At 55.0% G+C, this 17,990-nt stretch overlaps 19 non-coding genes across 19 annotated transcripts; all 19 read left to right on the top strand.

Annotated features, from left to right (window-relative positions):
• The first annotated feature begins 236 nt into the window (after positions 1-236).
• LOC126214452 (5S ribosomal RNA) lies at positions 237-355 on the top strand. Its single transcript, XR_007541909.1, has one exon. It is a non-coding gene; the product is annotated as a 5S ribosomal RNA (ribosomal RNA).
• Positions 356-1,187: 832 nt separating this feature from the next.
• LOC126214294 (5S ribosomal RNA) lies at positions 1,188-1,306 on the top strand. Its single transcript, XR_007541766.1, has one exon. It is a non-coding gene; the product is annotated as a 5S ribosomal RNA (ribosomal RNA).
• Positions 1,307-2,121: 815 nt separating this feature from the next.
• Positions 2,122-2,240, top strand: LOC126214291 (5S ribosomal RNA). The gene has a single exon (XR_007541764.1). It is a non-coding gene; the product is annotated as a 5S ribosomal RNA (ribosomal RNA).
• An 815-nt stretch (positions 2,241-3,055) lies between these two features.
• Positions 3,056-3,174, top strand: LOC126214451 (5S ribosomal RNA). The gene has a single exon (XR_007541908.1). It is a non-coding gene; the product is annotated as a 5S ribosomal RNA (ribosomal RNA).
• Positions 3,175-3,989: 815 nt separating this feature from the next.
• LOC126214450 (5S ribosomal RNA) lies at positions 3,990-4,108 on the top strand. Its single transcript, XR_007541907.1, has one exon. It is a non-coding gene; the product is annotated as a 5S ribosomal RNA (ribosomal RNA).
• Positions 4,109-4,941: 833 nt separating this feature from the next.
• LOC126214449 (5S ribosomal RNA) lies at positions 4,942-5,060 on the top strand. The gene has a single exon (XR_007541906.1). It is a non-coding gene; the product is annotated as a 5S ribosomal RNA (ribosomal RNA).
• Positions 5,061-5,876: 816 nt separating this feature from the next.
• Positions 5,877-5,995, top strand: LOC126214447 (5S ribosomal RNA). The gene has a single exon (XR_007541905.1). It is a non-coding gene; the product is annotated as a 5S ribosomal RNA (ribosomal RNA).
• Positions 5,996-6,827: 832 nt separating this feature from the next.
• On the top strand, positions 6,828-6,946 carry LOC126214290 (5S ribosomal RNA). Its single transcript, XR_007541763.1, has one exon. It is a non-coding gene; the product is annotated as a 5S ribosomal RNA (ribosomal RNA).
• An 815-nt stretch (positions 6,947-7,761) lies between these two features.
• LOC126214444 (5S ribosomal RNA) lies at positions 7,762-7,880 on the top strand. The gene has a single exon (XR_007541902.1). It is a non-coding gene; the product is annotated as a 5S ribosomal RNA (ribosomal RNA).
• Positions 7,881-8,713: 833 nt separating this feature from the next.
• On the top strand, positions 8,714-8,832 carry LOC126214289 (5S ribosomal RNA). Its single transcript, XR_007541762.1, has one exon. It is a non-coding gene; the product is annotated as a 5S ribosomal RNA (ribosomal RNA).
• Positions 8,833-9,647: 815 nt separating this feature from the next.
• LOC126214445 (5S ribosomal RNA) lies at positions 9,648-9,766 on the top strand. The gene has a single exon (XR_007541903.1). It is a non-coding gene; the product is annotated as a 5S ribosomal RNA (ribosomal RNA).
• Positions 9,767-10,599: 833 nt separating this feature from the next.
• LOC126214443 (5S ribosomal RNA) lies at positions 10,600-10,718 on the top strand. The gene has a single exon (XR_007541901.1). It is a non-coding gene; the product is annotated as a 5S ribosomal RNA (ribosomal RNA).
• An 852-nt stretch (positions 10,719-11,570) lies between these two features.
• Positions 11,571-11,689, top strand: LOC126214442 (5S ribosomal RNA). Its single transcript, XR_007541900.1, has one exon. It is a non-coding gene; the product is annotated as a 5S ribosomal RNA (ribosomal RNA).
• Positions 11,690-12,541: 852 nt separating this feature from the next.
• Positions 12,542-12,660, top strand: LOC126214441 (5S ribosomal RNA). The gene has a single exon (XR_007541899.1). It is a non-coding gene; the product is annotated as a 5S ribosomal RNA (ribosomal RNA).
• Positions 12,661-13,511: 851 nt separating this feature from the next.
• LOC126214439 (5S ribosomal RNA) lies at positions 13,512-13,630 on the top strand. Its single transcript, XR_007541897.1, has one exon. It is a non-coding gene; the product is annotated as a 5S ribosomal RNA (ribosomal RNA).
• An 852-nt stretch (positions 13,631-14,482) lies between these two features.
• LOC126214438 (5S ribosomal RNA) lies at positions 14,483-14,601 on the top strand. Its single transcript, XR_007541896.1, has one exon. It is a non-coding gene; the product is annotated as a 5S ribosomal RNA (ribosomal RNA).
• An 847-nt stretch (positions 14,602-15,448) lies between these two features.
• Positions 15,449-15,567, top strand: LOC126214435 (5S ribosomal RNA). Its single transcript, XR_007541895.1, has one exon. It is a non-coding gene; the product is annotated as a 5S ribosomal RNA (ribosomal RNA).
• Positions 15,568-16,414: 847 nt separating this feature from the next.
• On the top strand, positions 16,415-16,533 carry LOC126214434 (5S ribosomal RNA). The gene has a single exon (XR_007541894.1). It is a non-coding gene; the product is annotated as a 5S ribosomal RNA (ribosomal RNA).
• Positions 16,534-17,385: 852 nt separating this feature from the next.
• LOC126214433 (5S ribosomal RNA) lies at positions 17,386-17,504 on the top strand. The gene has a single exon (XR_007541893.1). It is a non-coding gene; the product is annotated as a 5S ribosomal RNA (ribosomal RNA).
• The last annotated feature ends 486 nt before the right edge of the window (positions 17,505-17,990 follow it).

The raw sequence follows: 17,990 nt of genomic DNA, 5'->3' as shown, positions 1-17,990 counted from the left end.
CGCCCAGCGAATGACAGGAGGTGCAACGAGCAGCAGTGCGTCTCACACACCCGGCGGTGCGCCCGCTAATTCGGCCGTCGCTCTGCTGGGACGCCGGGCGCGCCCCCCGCGCCGTCCTCGAGGAACTGGCTGTTGCGGAAGGAAGTGCTTTCGTCAAATGCGGCCGAAAACTAACATTTTGTGTGTTGGGAGAAAAGCCGAACGCGAATTCTGCCGTGCTCCTACGTTACATGAGTGCCAACGGCCATACCATGAGGAATACACCGGTTCTCGTCCGATCACCGAAGTTAAGCATCATCGGGCCCGGTTAGTACTTGGATGGGTGACCGCCTGGGAAACCCGGGTGCTGTTGGCTTCCTTCCTTTTTTTTTTTTGTTTTATGTCGCTACCCCTACCAGCCCAATTTTCAAACCACCTTTCTGTTGTGACAAAGATGCTTCCTTAAGCCTTTTAAACTACTGCAATGGTACGAAAATGCAGTAGTCAACTCAGTTTGAGGGAGAATTTGCTAAGCAAGTTTGCCAAGAAAACTTTGAAAACGACAAAACAGTACGAATCGGCAGGTGATTTCTGAAATACGTCACCGCCTATTGTTGTGTAGGAGTGTAGAGTTCGAAATTTGATTTGTAATCACGAATTTATTCCTTAGTCGTCTCGTCTCGCCTCGTCCCGCAGACGTTTGTCGTACTTGCGCTGTCATATGGACCACGACCCGAGCGGCAGCGAGCGGCAGTCGAGCAAAGTCGGGACAAGTCGGGACGGGGACGGGGACAGGGATAGGAATGGTGCGAATGCACTGCAAACTATGCACACACCCGGTGTGAGGCGAGGCGAGGAAGCCCACATCGCTACCAGTGGCGCCCTCCAGCACGACACTGCCACACCCCGCACAGGCCGTCCGCTGGACACCAGGGACAAGATGCGTCCTCCGCTAGTGTCGAAGGCTGCACGCGCCCAGCGAATGACAGGAGGTGCAACGAGCAGCAGTGCGTCTCACACACGCGGCGGTGCGCCCGCTAATTCGGCCGTCGCTCTGCTGGGACGCCGGGCGCGCCCCCCGCGCCGTCCTCGAGGAACTGGCTGTTGCGGAAGGAAGTGCTTTCGTCAAATGCGGCCGAAAACTAACATTTTGTGTGTTGGGAGAAAAGCCGAACGCGAATTCTGCCGTGCTCCTACGTTACATGAGTGCCAACGGCCATACCATGATGAATACACCGGTTCTCGTCCGATCACCGAAGTTAAGCATCATCGGGCCCGGTTAGTACTTGGATGGGTGACCGCCTGGGAAACCCGGGTGCTGTTGGCTTCCTTCCTTTTTTTTTTTTGTTTTATGTCGCTACCCCTACCACCTTTCTGTTGTGACAAAGATGCTTCCTTAAGCCTTTTAAACTACTGCAATGGTACGAAAATGCAGTAGTCAACTCAGTTTGAGGGAGAATTTGCTAAGCAAGTTTGCCAAGAAAACTTTGAAAACGACAAAACAGTACGAATCGGCAGGTGATTTCTGAAATACGTCACCGCCTATTGTTGTGTAGGAGTGTAGAGTTCGAAATTTGATTTGTAATCACGAATTTATTCCTTAGTCGTCTCGTCTCGCCTCGTCCCGCAGACGTTTGTCGTACTTGCGCTGTCATATGGACCACGACCCGAGCGGCAGCGAGCGGCAGTCGAGCAAAGTCGGGACAAGTCGGGACGGGGACGGGGACAGGGATAGGAATGGTGCGAATGCACTGCAAACTATGCACACACCCGGTGTGAGGCGAGGCGAGGAAGCCCACATCGCTACCAGTGGCGCCCTCCAGCACGACACTGCCACACCCCGCACAGGCCGTCCGCTGGACACCAGGGACAAGATGCGTCCTCCGCTAGTGTCGAAGGCTGCACGCGCCCAGCGAATGACAGGAGGTGCAACGAGCAGCAGTGCGTCTCACACACGCGGCGGTGCGCCCGCTAATTCGGCCGTCGCTCTGCTGGGACGCCGGGCGCGCCCCCCGCGCCGTCCTCGAGGAACTGGCTGTTGCGGAAGGAAGTGCTTTCGTCAAATGCGGCCGAAAACTAACATTTTGTGTGTTGGGAGAAAAGCCGAACGCGAATTCTGCCGTGCTCCTACGTTACATGAGTGCCAACGGCCATACCATGATGAATACACCGGTTCTCGTCCGATCACCGAAGTTAAGCATCATCGGGCCCGGTTAGTACTTGGATGGGTGACCGCCTGGGAAACCCGGGTGCTGTTGGCTTCCTTCCTTTTTTTTTTTTGTTTTATGTCGCTACCCCTACCACCTTTCTGTTGTGACAAAGATGCTTCCTTAAGCCTTTTAAACTACTGCAATGGTACGAAAATGCAGTAGTCAACTCAGTTTGAGGGAGAATTTGCTAAGCAAGTTTGCCAAGAAAACTTTGAAAACGACAAAACAGTACGAATCGGCAGGTGATTTCTGAAATACGTCACCGCCTATTGTTGTGTAGGAGTGTAGAGTTCGAAATTTGATTTGTAATCACGAATTTATTCCTTAGTCGTCTCGTCTCGCCTCGTCCCGCAGACGTTTGTCGTACTTGCGCTGTCATATGGACCACGACCCGAGCGGCAGCGAGCGGCAGTCGAGCAAAGTCGGGACAAGTCGGGACGGGGACGGGGACAGGGATAGGAATGGTGCGAATGCACTGCAAACTATGCACACACCCGGTGTGAGGCGAGGCGAGGAAGCCCACATCGCTACCAGTGGCGCCCTCCAGCACGACACTGCCACACCCCGCACAGGCCGTCCGCTGGACACCAGGGACAAGATGCGTCCTCCGCTAGTGTCGAAGGCTGCACGCGCCCAGCGAATGACAGGAGGTGCAACGAGCAGCAGTGCGTCTCACACACCCGGCGGTGCGCCCGCTAATTCGGCCGTCGCTCTGCTGGGACGCCGGGCGCGCCCCCCGCGCCGTCCTCGAGGAACTGGCTGTTGCGGAAGGAAGTGCTTTCGTCAAATGCGGCCGAAAACTAACATTTTGTGTGTTGGGAGAAAAGCCGAACGCGAATTCTGCCGTGCTCCTACGTTACATGAGTGCCAACGGCCATACCATGAGGAATACACCGGTTCTCGTCCGATCACCGAAGTTAAGCATCATCGGGCCCGGTTAGTACTTGGATGGGTGACCGCCTGGGAAACCCGGGTGCTGTTGGCTTCCTTCCTTTTTTTTTTTTGTTTTATGTCGCTACCCCTACCACCTTTCTGTTGTGACAAAGATGCTTCCTTAAGCCTTTTAAACTACTGCAATGGTACGAAAATGCAGTAGTCAACTCAGTTTGAGGGAGAATTTGCTAAGCAAGTTTGCCAAGAAAACTTTGAAAACGACAAAACAGTACGAATCGGCAGGTGATTTCTGAAATACGTCACCGCCTATTGTTGTGTAGGAGTGTAGAGTTCGAAATTTGATTTGTAATCACGAATTTATTCCTTAGTCGTCTCGTCTCGCCTCGTCCCGCAGACGTTTGTCGTACTTGCGCTGTCATATGGACCACGACCCGAGCGGCAGCGAGCGGCAGTCGAGCAAAGTCGGGACAAGTCGGGACGGGGACGGGGACAGGGATAGGAATGGTGCGAATGCACTGCAAACTATGCACACACCCGGTGTGAGGCGAGGCGAGGAAGCCCACATCGCTACCAGTGGCGCCCTCCAGCACGACACTGCCACACCCCGCACAGGCCGTCCGCTGGACACCAGGGACAAGATGCGTCCTCCGCTAGTGTCGAAGGCTGCACGCGCCCAGCGAATGACAGGAGGTGCAACGAGCAGCAGTGCGTCTCACACACCCGGCGGTGCGCCCGCTAATTCGGCCGTCGCTCTGCTGGGACGCCGGGCGCGCCCCCCGCGCCGTCCTCGAGGAACTGGCTGTTGCGGAAGGAAGTGCTTTCGTCAAATGCGGCCGAAAACTAACATTTTGTGTGTTGGGAGAAAAGCCGAACGCGAATTCTGCCGTGCTCCTACGTTACATGAGTGCCAACGGCCATACCATGAGGAATACACCGGTTCTCGTCCGATCACCGAAGTTAAGCATCATCGGGCCCGGTTAGTACTTGGATGGGTGACCGCCTGGGAAACCCGGGTGCTGTTGGCTTCCTTCCTTTTTTTTTTTTTGTTTTATGTCGCTACCCCTACCAGCCCAATTTTCAAACCACCTTTCTGTTGTGACAAAGATGCTTCCTTAAGCCTTTTAAACTACTGCAATGGTACGAAAATGCAGTAGTCAACTCAGTTTGAGGGAGAATTTGCTAAGCAAGTTTGCCAAGAAAACTTTGAAAACGACAAAACAGTACGAATCGGCAGGTGATTTCTGAAATACGTCACCGCCTATTGTTGTGTAGGAGTGTAGAGTTCGAAATTTGATTTGTAATCACGAATTTATTCCTTAGTCGTCTCGTCTCGCCTCGTCCCGCAGACGTTTGTCGTACTTGCGCTGTCATATGGACCACGACCCGAGCGGCAGCGAGCGGCAGTCGAGCAAAGTCGGGACAAGTCGGGACGGGGACGGGGACAGGGATAGGAATGGTGCGAATGCACTGCAAACTATGCACACACCCGGTGTGAGGCGAGGCGAGGAAGCCCACATCGCTACCAGTGGCGCCCTCCAGCACGACACTGCCACACCCCGCACAGGCCGTCCGCTGGACACCAGGGACAAGATGCGTCCTCCGCTAGTGTCGAAGGCTGCACGCGCCCAGCGAATGACAGGAGGTGCAACGAGCAGCAGTGCGTCTCACACACCCGGCGGTGCGCCCGCTAATTCGGCCGTCGCTCTGCTGGGACGCCGGGCGCGCCCCCCGCGCCGTCCTCGAGGAACTGGCTGTTGCGGAAGGAAGTGCTTTCGTCAAATGCGGCCGAAAACTAACATTTTGTGTGTTGGGAGAAAAGCCGAACGCGAATTCTGCCGTGCTCCTACGTTACATGAGTGCCAACGGCCATACCATGAGGAATACACCGGTTCTCGTCCGATCACCGAAGTTAAGCATCATCGGGCCCGGTTAGTACTTGGATGGGTGACCGCCTGGGAAACCCGGGTGCTGTTGGCTTCCTTCCTTTTTTTTTTTTTGTTTTATGTCGCTACCCCTACCACCTTTCTGTTGTGACAAAGATGCTTCCTTAAGCCTTTTAAACTACTGCAATGGTACGAAAATGCAGTAGTCAACTCAGTTTGAGGGAGAATTTGCTAAGCAAGTTTGCCAAGAAAACTTTGAAAACGACAAAACAGTACGAATCGGCAGGTGATTTCTGAAATACGTCACCGCCTATTGTTGTGTAGGAGTGTAGAGTTCGAAATTTGATTTGTAATCACGAATTTATTCCTTAGTCGTCTCGTCTCGCCTCGTCCCGCAGACGTTTGTCGTACTTGCGCTGTCATATGGACCACGACCCGAGCGGCAGCGAGCGGCAGTCGAGCAAAGTCGGGACAAGTCGGGACGGGGACGGGGACAGGGATAGGAATGGTGCGAATGCACTGCAAACTATGCACACACCCGGTGTGAGGCGAGGCGAGGAAGCCCACATCGCTACCAGTGGCGCCCTCCAGCACGACACTGCCACACCCCGCACAGGCCGTCCGCTGGACACCAGGGACAAGATGCGTCCTCCGCTAGTGTCGAAGGCTGCACGCGCCCAGCGAATGACAGGAGGTGCAACGAGCAGCAGTGCGTCTCACACACCCGGCGGTGCGCCCGCTAATTCGGCCGTCGCTCTGCTGGGACGCCGGGCGCGCCCCCCGCGCCGTCCTCGAGGAACTGGCTGTTGCGGAAGGAAGTGCTTTCGTCAAATGCGGCCGAAAACTAACATTTTGTGTGTTGGGAGAAAAGCCGAACGCGAATTCTGCCGTGCTCCTACGTTACATGAGTGCCAACGGCCATACCATGAGGAATACACCGGTTCTCGTCCGATCACCGAAGTTAAGCATCATCGGGCCCGGTTAGTACTTGGATGGGTGACCGCCTGGGAAACCCGGGTGCTGTTGGCTTCCTTCCTTTTTTTTTTTTGTTTTATGTCGCTACCCCTACCAGCCCAATTTTCAAACCACCTTTCTGTTGTGACAAAGATGCTTCCTTAAGCCTTTTAAACTACTGCAATGGTACGAAAATGCAGTAGTCAACTCAGTTTGAGGGAGAATTTGCTAAGCAAGTTTGCCAAGAAAACTTTGAAAACGACAAAACAGTACGAATCGGCAGGTGATTTCTGAAATACGTCACCGCCTATTGTTGTGTAGGAGTGTAGAGTTCGAAATTTGATTTGTAATCACGAATTTATTCCTTAGTCGTCTCGTCTCGCCTCGTCCCGCAGACGTTTGTCGTACTTGCGCTGTCATATGGACCACGACCCGAGCGGCAGCGAGCGGCAGTCGAGCAAAGTCGGGACAAGTCGGGACGGGGACGGGGACAGGGATAGGAATGGTGCGAATGCACTGCAAACTATGCACACACCCGGTGTGAGGCGAGGCGAGGAAGCCCACATCGCTACCAGTGGCGCCCTCCAGCACGACACTGCCACACCCCGCACAGGCCGTCCGCTGGACACCAGGGACAAGATGCGTCCTCCGCTAGTGTCGAAGGCTGCACGCGCCCAGCGAATGACAGGAGGTGCAACGAGCAGCAGTGCGTCTCACACACGCGGCGGTGCGCCCGCTAATTCGGCCGTCGCTCTGCTGGGACGCCGGGCGCGCCCCCCGCGCCGTCCTCGAGGAACTGGCTGTTGCGGAAGGAAGTGCTTTCGTCAAATGCGGCCGAAAACTAACATTTTGTGTGTTGGGAGAAAAGCCGAACGCGAATTCTGCCGTGCTCCTACGTTACATGAGTGCCAACGGCCATACCATGATGAATACACCGGTTCTCGTCCGATCACCGAAGTTAAGCATCATCGGGCCCGGTTAGTACTTGGATGGGTGACCGCCTGGGAAACCCGGGTGCTGTTGGCTTCCTTCCTTTTTTTTTTTTGTTTTATGTCGCTACCCCTACCACCTTTCTGTTGTGACAAAGATGCTTCCTTAAGCCTTTTAAACTACTGCAATGGTACGAAAATGCAGTAGTCAACTCAGTTTGAGGGAGAATTTGCTAAGCAAGTTTGCCAAGAAAACTTTGAAAACGACAAAACAGTACGAATCGGCAGGTGATTTCTGAAATACGTCACCGCCTATTGTTGTGTAGGAGTGTAGAGTTCGAAATTTGATTTGTAATCACGAATTTATTCCTTAGTCGTCTCGTCTCGCCTCGTCCCGCAGACGTTTGTCGTACTTGCGCTGTCATATGGACCACGACCCGAGCGGCAGCGAGCGGCAGTCGAGCAAAGTCGGGACAAGTCGGGACGGGGACGGGGACAGGGATAGGAATGGTGCGAATGCACTGCAAACTATGCACACACCCGGTGTGAGGCGAGGCGAGGAAGCCCACATCGCTACCAGTGGCGCCCTCCAGCACGACACTGCCACACCCCGCACAGGCCGTCCGCTGGACACCAGGGACAAGATGCGTCCTCCGCTAGTGTCGAAGGCTGCACGCGCCCAGCGAATGACAGGAGGTGCAACGAGCAGCAGTGCGTCTCACACACCCGGCGGTGCGCCCGCTAATTCGGCCGTCGCTCTGCTGGGACGCCGGGCGCGCCCCCCGCGCCGTCCTCGAGGAACTGGCTGTTGCGGAAGGAAGTGCTTTCGTCAAATGCGGCCGAAAACTAACATTTTGTGTGTTGGGAGAAAAGCCGAACGCGAATTCTGCCGTGCTCCTACGTTACATGAGTGCCAACGGCCATACCATGAGGAATACACCGGTTCTCGTCCGATCACCGAAGTTAAGCATCATCGGGCCCGGTTAGTACTTGGATGGGTGACCGCCTGGGAAACCCTGGTGCTGTTGGCTTCCTTCCTTTTTTTTTTTTTGTTTTATGTCGCTACCCCTACCAGCCCAATTTTCAAACCACCTTTCTGTTGTGACAAAGATGCTTCCTTAAGCCTTTTAAACTACTGCAATGGTACGAAAATGCAGTAGTCAACTCAGTTTGAGGGAGAATTTGCTAAGCAAGTTTGCCAAGAAAACTTTGAAAACGACAAAACAGTACGAATCGGCAGGTGATTTCTGAAATACGTCACCGCCTATTGTTGTGTAGGAGTGTAGAGTTCGAAATTTGATTTGTAATCACGAATTTATTCCTTAGTCGTCTCGTCTCGCCTCGTCCCGCAGACGTTTGTCGTACTTGCGCTGTCATATGGACCACGACCCGAGCGGCAGCGAGCGGCAGTCGAGCAAAGTCGGGACAAGTCGGGACGGGGACGGGGACAGGGATAGGAATGGTGCGAATGCACTGCAAACTATGCACACACCCGGTGTGAGGCGAGGCGAGGAAGCCCACATCGCTACCAGTGGCGCCCTCCAGCACGACACTGCCACACCCCGCACAGGCCGTCCGCTGGACACCAGGGACAAGATGCGTCCTCCGCTAGTGTCGAAGGCTGCACGCGCCCAGCGAATGACAGGAGGTGCAACGAGCAGCAGTGCGTCTCACACACGCGGCGGTGCGCCCGCTAATTCGGCCGTCGCTCTGCTGGGACGCCGGGCGCGCCCCCCGCGCCGTCCTCGAGGAACTGGCTGTTGCGGAAGGAAGTGCTTTCGTCAAATGCGGCCGAAAACTAACATTTTGTGTGTTGGGAGAAAAGCCGAACGCGAATTCTGCCGTGCTCCTACGTTACATGAGTGCCAACGGCCATACCATGATGAATACACCGGTTCTCGTCCGATCACCGAAGTTAAGCATCATCGGGCCCGGTTAGTACTTGGATGGGTGACCGCCTGGGAAACCCGGGTGCTGTTGGCTTCCTTCCTTTTTTTTTTTTGTTTTATGTCGCTACCCCTACCACCTTTCTGTTGTGACAAAGATGCTTCCTTAAGCCTTTTAAACTACTGCAATGGTACGAAAATGCAGTAGTCAACTCAGTTTGAGGGAGAATTTGCTAAGCAAGTTTGCCAAGAAAACTTTGAAAACGACAAAACAGTACGAATCGGCAGGTGATTTCTGAAATACGTCACCGCCTATTGTTGTGTAGGAGTGTAGAGTTCGAAATTTGATTTGTAATCACGAATTTATTCCTTAGTCGTCTCGTCTCGCCTCGTCCCGCAGACGTTTGTCGTACTTGCGCTGTCATATGGACCACGACCCGAGCGGCAGCGAGCGGCAGTCGAGCAAAGTCGGGACAAGTCGGGACGGGGACGGGGACAGGGATAGGAATGGTGCGAATGCACTGCAAACTATGCACACACCCGGTGTGAGGCGAGGCGAGGAAGCCCACATCGCTACCAGTGGCGCCCTCCAGCACGACACTGCCACACCCCGCACAGGCCGTCCGCTGGACACCAGGGACAAGATGCGTCCTCCGCTAGTGTCGAAGGCTGCACGCGCCCAGCGAATGACAGGAGGTGCAACGAGCAGCAGTGCGTCTCACACACCCGGCGGTGCGCCCGCTAATTCGGCCGTCGCTCTGCTGGGACGCCGGGCGCGCCCCCCGCGCCGTCCTCGAGGAACTGGCTGTTGCGGAAGGAAGTGCTTTCGTCAAATGCGGCCGAAAACTAACATTTTGTGTGTTGGGAGAAAAGCCGAACGCGAATTCTGCCGTGCTCCTACGTTACATGAGTGCCAACGGCCATACCATGAGGAATACACCGGTTCTCGTCCGATCACCGAAGTTAAGCATCATCGGGCCCGGTTAGTACTTGGATGGGTGACCGCCTGGGAAACCCGGGTGCTGTTGGCTTCCTTCCTTTTTTTTTTTTTGTTTTATGTCGCTACCCCTACCAGCCCAATTTTCAAACCACCTTTCTGTTGTGACAAAGATGCTTCCTTAAGCCTTTTAAACTACTGCAATGGTACGAAAATGCAGTAGTCAACTCAGTTTGAGGGAGAATTTGCTAAGCAAGTTTGCCAAGAAAACTTTGAAAACGACAAAACAGTACGAATCGGCAGGTGATTTCTGAAATACGTCACCGCCTATTGTTGTGTAGGAGTGTAGAGTTCGAAATTTGATTTGTAATCACGAATTTATTCCTTAGTCGTCTCGTCTCGCCTCGTCCCGCAGACGTTTGTCGTACTTGCGCTGTCATATGGACCACGACCCGAGCGGCAGCGAGCGGCAGTCGAGCAAAGTCGGGACAAGTCGGGACGGGGACGGGGACAGGGATAGGAATGGTGCGAATGCACTGCAAACTATGCACACACCCGGTGTGAGGCGAGGCGAGGAAGCCCACATCGCTACCAGTGGCGCCCTCCAGCACGACACTGCCACACCCCGCACAGGCCGTCCGCTGGACACCAGGGACAAGATGCGTCCTCCGCTAGTGTCGAAGGCTGCACGCGCCCAGCGAATGACAGGAGGTGCAACGAGCAGCAGTGCGTCTCACACACGCGGCGGTGCGCCCGCTAATTCGGCCGTCGCTCTGCTGGGACGCCGGGCGCGCCCCCCGCGCCGTCCTCGAGGAACTGGCTGTTGCGGAAGGAAGTGCTTTCGTCAAATGCGGCCGAAAACTAACATTTTGTGTGTTGGGAGAGAAGCCGAACGCGAATTCTGCCGTGCTCCTACGTTACATGAGTGCCAACGGCCATACCACGATGAATACACCGGTTCTCGTCCGATCACCGAAGTTAAGCATCATTGGGCCCGGTTAGTACTTGGATGGGTGACCGCCTGGGAAACCCGGGTGCTGTTGGCTTCCCTCCTTTTTTTTTTTGTTTTATTTCGCTACCCCTACCAGCCCAATTTTCAAACCACCTTTCTGTTGTGACAAAGATGCTTCCTTAAGCCTTTTAAACTACTGCAATGGTACGAAAATGCAGTAATTAACTCAGTTTGAGGGAGAATGTGCTAACCAAGTTTGCCAGGAAGGCTTTGAAAACGACAAAACGGTACGAATCGGCAGGTGATTTCTGAAATACGTCACCGCCTTTTGTTGTGTAGGAGTGTAGAGTTCCAAACTTGATTTGTAATCACGAATCTGTCCCTTAGTCGTCTCGTCTCGTCTCGTCTCGTCCCGCAGACGTTTGTCGTGCTTGCGCTGTCATATGGACCACGACCCGAGCGGCAGCGAGCGGCAGTCGAGCAAAGTCGGGACAAGTCGGGACGGGGACAGGGATAGGAATGGTGTGAATGCACTGCAAACTACGCACACACCCGGTGTGTGAGGCGAGGCGAGGCGAGGCGAGGCGAGGCGAGGAAGCCCGCATCGCTACCAGTGGCGCCCTCCAGCACGACACTGCCACACCCCGCACAGGCCCTCCGCTGGACACCAGGGACAAGATGCGTCCTCCGCTAGTGTCGAAGGCTGCACGCGCCCAGCGAATGACAGGAGGTGCAACGAGCAGCAGTGCGTCTCACACACGCGGCGGTGCGCCCGCTAATTCGGCCGTCGCTCTGCTGGGACGCCGGGCGCGCCCCCCGCGCCGTCCTCGAGGAACTGGCTGTTGCGGAAGGAAGTGCTTTCGTCAAATGCGGCCGAAAACTAACATTTTGTGTGTTGGGAGAGAAGCCGAACGCGAATTCTGCCGTGCTCCTACGTTACATGAGTGCCAACGGCCATACCACGATGAATACACCGGTTCTCGTCCGATCACCGAAGTTAAGCATCATTGGGCCCGGTTAGTACTTGGATGGGTGACCGCCTGGGAAACCCGGGTGCTGTTGGCTTCCCTCCTTTTTTTTTTTGTTTTATGTCGCTACCCCTACCAGCCCAATTTTCAAACCACCTTTCTGTTGTGACAAAGATGCTTCCTTAAGCCTTTTAAACTACTGCAATGGTACGAAAATGCAGTAATTAACTCAGTTTGAGGGAGAATGTGCTAACCAAGTTTGCCAGGAAGGCTTTGAAAACGACAAAACGGTACGAATCGGCAGGTGATTTCTGAAATACGTCACCGCCTTTTGTTGTGTAGGAGTGTAGAGTTCCAAACTTGATTTGTAATCACGAATCTGTCCCTTAGTCGTCTCGTCTCGTCTCGTCTCGTCCCGCAGACGTTTGTCGTGCTTGCGCTGTCATATGGACCACGACCCGAGCGGCAGCGAGCGGCAGTCGAGCAAAGTCGGGACAAGTCGGGACGGGGACAGGGATAGGAATGGTGTGAATGCACTGCAAACTACGCACACACCCGGTGTGTGAGGCGAGGCGAGGCGAGGCGAGGCGAGGCGAGGAAGCCCGCATCGCTACCAGTGGCGCCCTCCAGCACGACACTGCCACACCCCGCACAGGCCCTCCGCTGGACACCAGGGACAAGATGCGTCCTCCGCTAGTGTCGAAGGCTGCACGCGCCCAGCGAATGACAGGAGGTGCAACGAGCAGCAGTGCGTCTCACACACGCGGCGGTGCGCCCGCTAATTCGGCCGTCGCTCTGCTGGGACGCCGGGCGCGCCCCCCGCGCCGTCCTCGAGGAACTGGCTGTTGCGGAAGGAAGTGCTTTCGTCAAATGCGGCCGAAAACTAACATTTTGTGTGTTGGGAGAGAAGCCGAACGCGAATTCTGCCGTGCTCCTACGTTACATGAGTGCCAACGGCCATACCACGATGAATACACCGGTTCTCGTCCGATCACCGAAGTTAAGCATCATTGGGCCCGGTTAGTACTTGGATGGGTGACCGCCTGGGAAACCCGGGTGCTGTTGGCTTCCCTCCTTTTTTTTTTGTTTTATGTCGCTACCCCTACCAGCCCAATTTTCAAACCACCTTTCTGTTGTGACAAAGATGCTTCCTTAAGCCTTTTAAACTACTGCAATGGTACGAAAATGCAGTAATTAACTCAGTTTGAGGGAGAATGTGCTAACCAAGTTTGCCAGGAAGGCTTTGAAAACGACAAAACGGTACGAATCGGCAGGTGATTTCTGAAATACGTCACCGCCTTTTGTTGTGTAGGAGTGTAGAGTTCCAAACTTGATTTGTAATCACGAATCTGTCCCTTAGTCGTCTCGTCTCGTCTCGTCTCGTCCCGCAGACGTTTGTCGTGCTTGCGCTGTCATATGGACCACGACCCGAGCGGCAGCGAGCGGCAGTCGAGCAAAGTCGGGACAAGTCGGGACGGGGACAGGGATAGGAATGGTGTGAATGCACTGCAAACTACGCACACACCCGGTGTGTGAGGCGAGGCGAGGCGAGGCGAGGCGAGGCGAGGAAGCCCGCATCGCTACCAGTGGCGCCCTCCAGCACGACACTGCCACACCCCGCACAGGCCCTCCGCTGGACACCAGGGACAAGATGCGTCCTCCGCTAGTGTCGAAGGCTGCACGCGCCCAGCGAATGACAGGAGGTGCAACGAGCAGCAGTGCGTCTCACACACGCGGCGGTGCGCCCGCTAATTCGGCCGTCGCTCTGCTGGGACGCCGGGCGCGCCCCCCGCGCCGTCCTCGAGGAACTGGCTGTTGCGGAAGGAAGTGCTTTCGTCAAATGCGGCCGAAAACTAACATTTTGTGTGTTGGGAGAGAAGCCGAACGCGAATTCTGCCGTGCTCCTACGTTACATGAGTGCCAACGGCCATACCACGATGAATACACCGGTTCTCGTCCGATCACCGAAGTTAAGCATCATTGGGCCCGGTTAGTACTTGGATGGGTGACCGCCTGGGAAACCCGGGTGCTGTTGGCTTCCCTCCTTTTTTTTTTTGTTTTATTTCGCTACCCCTACCAGCCCAATTTTCAAACCACCTTTCTGTTGTGACAAAGATGCTTCCTTAAGCCTTTTAAACTACTGCAATGGTACGAAAATGCAGTAATTAACTCAGTTTGAGGGAGAATGTGCTAACCAAGTTTGCCAGGAAGGCTTTGAAAACGACAAAACGGTACGAATCGGCAGGTGATTTCTGAAATACGTCACCGCCTTTTGTTGTGTAGGAGTGTAGAGTTCCAAACTTGATTTGTAATCACGAATCTGTCCCTTAGTCGTCTCGTCTCGTCTCGTCTCGTCCCGCAGACGTTTGTCGTGCTTGCGCTGTCATATGGACCACGACCCGAGCGGCAGCGAGCGGCAGTCGAGCAAAGTCGGGACAAGTCGGGACGGGGACAGGGATAGGAATGGTGTGAATGCACTGCAAACTACGCACACACCCGGTGTGTGAGGCGAGGCGAGGCGAGGCGAGGCGAGGCGAGGAAGCCCGCATCGCTACCAGTGGCGCCCTCCAGCACGACACTGCCACACCCCGCACAGGCCCTCCGCTGGACACCAGGGACAAGATGCGTCCTCCGCTAGTGTCGAAGGCTGCACGCGCCCAGCGAATGACAGGAGGTGCAACGAGCAGCAGTGCGTCTCACACACGCGGCGGTGCGCCCGCTAATTCGGCCGTCGCTCTGCTGGGACGCCGGGCGCGTCCCCCGCGCCGTCCTCGAGGAACTGGCTGTTGCGGAAGGAAGTGCTTTCGTCAAATGCGGCCGAAAACTAACATTTTGTGTGTTGGGAGAGAAGCCGAACGCGAATTCTGCCGTGCTCCTACGTTACATGAGTGCCAACGGCCATACCACGATGAATACACCGGTTCTCGTCCGATCACCGAAGTTAAGCATCATTGGGCCCGGTTAGTACTTGGATGGGTGACCGCCTGGGAAACCCGGGTGCTGTTGGCTTCCCTCCTTTTTTTTTTTGTTTTATTTCGCTACCCCTACCAGCCCAATTTTCAAACCACCTTTCTGTTGTGACAAAGATGCTTCCTTAAGCCTTTTAAACTACTGCAATGGTACGAAAATGCAGTAATTAACTCAGTTTGAGGGAGAATGTGCTAACCAAGTTTGCCAGGAAGGCTTTGAAAACGACAAAACGGTACGAATCGGCAGGTGATTTCTGAAATACGTCACCGCCTTTTGTTGTGTAGGAGTGTAGAGTTCCAAACTTGATTTGTAATCACGAATCTGTCCCTTAGTCGTCTCGTCTCGTCTCGTCTCGTCCCGCAGACGTTTGTCGTGCTTGCGCTGTCATATGGACCACGACCCGAGCGGCAGCGAGCGGCAGTCGAGCAAAGTCGGGACAAGTCGGGACGGGGACAGGGATAGGAATGGTGTGAATGCACTGCAAACTACGCACACACCCGGTGTGTGAGGCGAGGCGAGGCGAGGCGAGGCGAGGAAGCCCGCATCGCTACCAGTGGCGCCCTCCAGCACGACACTGCCACACCCCGCACAGGCCCTCCGCTGGACACCAGGGACAAGATGCGTCCTCCGCTAGTGTCGAAGGCTGCACGCGCCCAGCGAATGACAGGAGGTGCAACGAGCAGCAGTGCGTCTCACACACGCGGCGGTGCGCCCGCTAATTCGGCCGTCGCTCTGCTGGGACGCCGGGCGCGTCCCCCGCGCCGTCCTCGAGGAACTGGCTGTTGCGGAAGGAAGTGCTTTCGTCAAATGCGGCCGAAAACTAACATTTTGTGTGTTGGGAGAGAAGCCGAACGCGAATTCTGCCGTGCTCCTACGTTACATGAGTGCCAACGGCCATACCACGATGAATACACCGGTTCTCGTCCGATCACCGAAGTTAAGCATCATTGGGCCCGGTTAGTACTTGGATGGGTGACCGCCTGGGAAACCCGGGTGCTGTTGGCTTCCCTCCTTTTTTTTTTTGTTTTATTTCGCTACCCCTACCAGCCCAATTTTCAAACCACCTTTCTGTTGTGACAAAGATGCTTCCTTAAGCCTTTTAAACTACTGCAATGGTACGAAAATGCAGTAATTAACTCAGTTTGAGGGAGAATGTGCTAACCAAGTTTGCCAGGAAGGCTTTGAAAACGACAAAACGGTACGAATCGGCAGGTGATTTCTGAAATACGTCACCGCCTTTTGTTGTGTAGGAGTGTAGAGTTCCAAACTTGATTTGTAATCACGAATCTGTCCCTTAGTCGTCTCGTCTCGTCTCGTCTCGTCCCGCAGACGTTTGTCGTGCTTGCGCTGTCATATGGACCACGACCCGAGCGGCAGCGAGCGGCAGTCGAGCAAAGTCGGGACAAGTCGGGACGGGGACAGGGATAGGAATGGTGTGAATGCACTGCAAACTACGCACACACCCGGTGTGTGAGGCGAGGCGAGGCGAGGCGAGGCGAGGAAGCCCGCATCGCTACCAGTGGCGCCCTCCAGCACGACACTGCCACACCCCGCACAGGCCCTCCGCTGGACACCAGGGACAAGATGCGTCCTCCGCTAGTGTCGAAGGCTGCACGCGCCCAGCGAATGACAGGAGGTGCAACGAGCAGCAGTGCGTCTCACACACGCGGCGGTGCGCCCGCTAATTCGGCCGTCGCTCTGCTGGGACGCCGGGCGCGCCCCCCGCGCCGTCCTCGAGGAACTGGCTGTTGCGGAAGGAAGTGCTTTCGTCAAATGCGGCCGAAAACTAACATTTTGTGTGTTGGGAGAGAAGCCGAACGCGAATTCTGCCGTGCTCCTACGTTACATGAGTGCCAACGGCCATACCACGATGAATACACCGGTTCTCGTCCGATCACCGAAGTTAAGCATCATTGGGCCCGGTTAGTACTTGGATGGGTGACCGCCTGGGAAACCCGGGTGCTGTTGGCTTCCCTCCTTTTTTTTTTTGTTTTATTTCGCTACCCCTACCAGCCCAATTTTCAAACCACCTTTCTGTTGTGACAAAGATGCTTCCTTAAGCCTTTTAAACTACTGCAATGGTACGAAAATGCAGTAATTAACTCAGTTTGAGGGAGAATGTGCTAACCAAGTTTGCCAGGAAGGCTTTGAAAACGACAAAACGGTACGAATCGGCAGGTGATTTCTGAAATACGTCACCGCCTTTTGTTGTGTAGGAGTGTAGAGTTCCAAACTTGATTTGTAATCACGAATCTGTCCCTTAGTCGTCTCGTCTCGTCTCGTCTCGTCCCGCAGACGTTTGTCGTGCTTGCGCTGTCATATGGACCACGACCCGAGCGGCAGCGAGCGGCAGTCGAGCAAAGTCGGGACAAGTCGGGACGGGGACAGGGATAGGAATGGTGTGAATGCACTGCAAACTACGCACACACCCGGTGTGTGAGGCGAGGCGAGGCGAGGCGAGGCGAGGCGAGGAAGCCCGCATCGCTACCAGTGGCGCCCTCCAGCACGACACTGCCACACCCCGCACAGGCCCTCCGCTGGACACCAGGGACAAGATGCGTCCTCCGCTAGTGTCGAAGGCTGCACGCGCCCAGCGAATGACAGGAGGTGCAACGAGCAGCAGTGCGTCTCACACACGCGGCGGTGCGCCCGCTAATTCGGCCGTCGCTCTGCTGGGACGCCGGGCGCGTCCCCCGCGCCGTCCTCGAGGAACTGGCTGTTGCGGAAGGAAGTGCTTTCGTCAAATGCGGCCGAAAACTAACATTTTGTGTGTTGGGAGAGAAGCCGAACGCGAATTCTGCCGTGCTCCTACGTTACATGAGTGCCAACGGCCATACCACGATGAATACACCGGTTCTCGTCCGATCACCGAAGTTAAGCATCATTGGGCCCGGTTAGTACTTGGATGGGTGACCGCCTGGGAAACCCGGGTGCTGTTGGCTTCCCTCCTTTTTTTTTTTGTTTTATGTCGCTACCCCTACCAGCCCAATTTTCAAACCACCTTTCTGTTGTGACAAAGATGCTTCCTTAAGCCTTTTAAACTACTGCAATGGTACGAAAATGCAGTAATTAACTCAGTTTGAGGGAGAATGTGCTAACCAAGTTTGCCAGGAAGGCTTTGAAAACGACAAAACGGTACGAATCGGCAGGTGATTTCTGAAATACGTCACCGCCTTTTGTTGTGTAGGAGTGTAGAGTTCCAAACTTGATTTGTAATCACGAATCTGTCCCTTAGTCGTCTCGTCTCGTCTCGTCTCGTCCCGCAGACGTTTGTCGTGCTTGCGCTGTCATATGGACCACGACCCGAGCGGCAGCGAGCGGCAGTCGAGCAAAGTCGGGACAAGTCGGGACGGGGACAGGGATAGGAATGGTGTGAATGCACTGCAAACTACGCACACACCCGGTGTGTGAGGCGAGGCGAGGCGAGG

This window comes from Schistocerca nitens, chromosome 11 (assembly GCF_023898315.1).
Source record: "Schistocerca nitens isolate TAMUIC-IGC-003100 chromosome 11, iqSchNite1.1, whole genome shotgun sequence".
Lineage (NCBI taxonomy): Eukaryota > Metazoa > Arthropoda > Insecta > Orthoptera > Acrididae > Schistocerca > Schistocerca nitens.
Note: the sequence above shows the minus strand (reverse complement) of the source record. Positions and strands in the feature narration are given on the sequence as shown.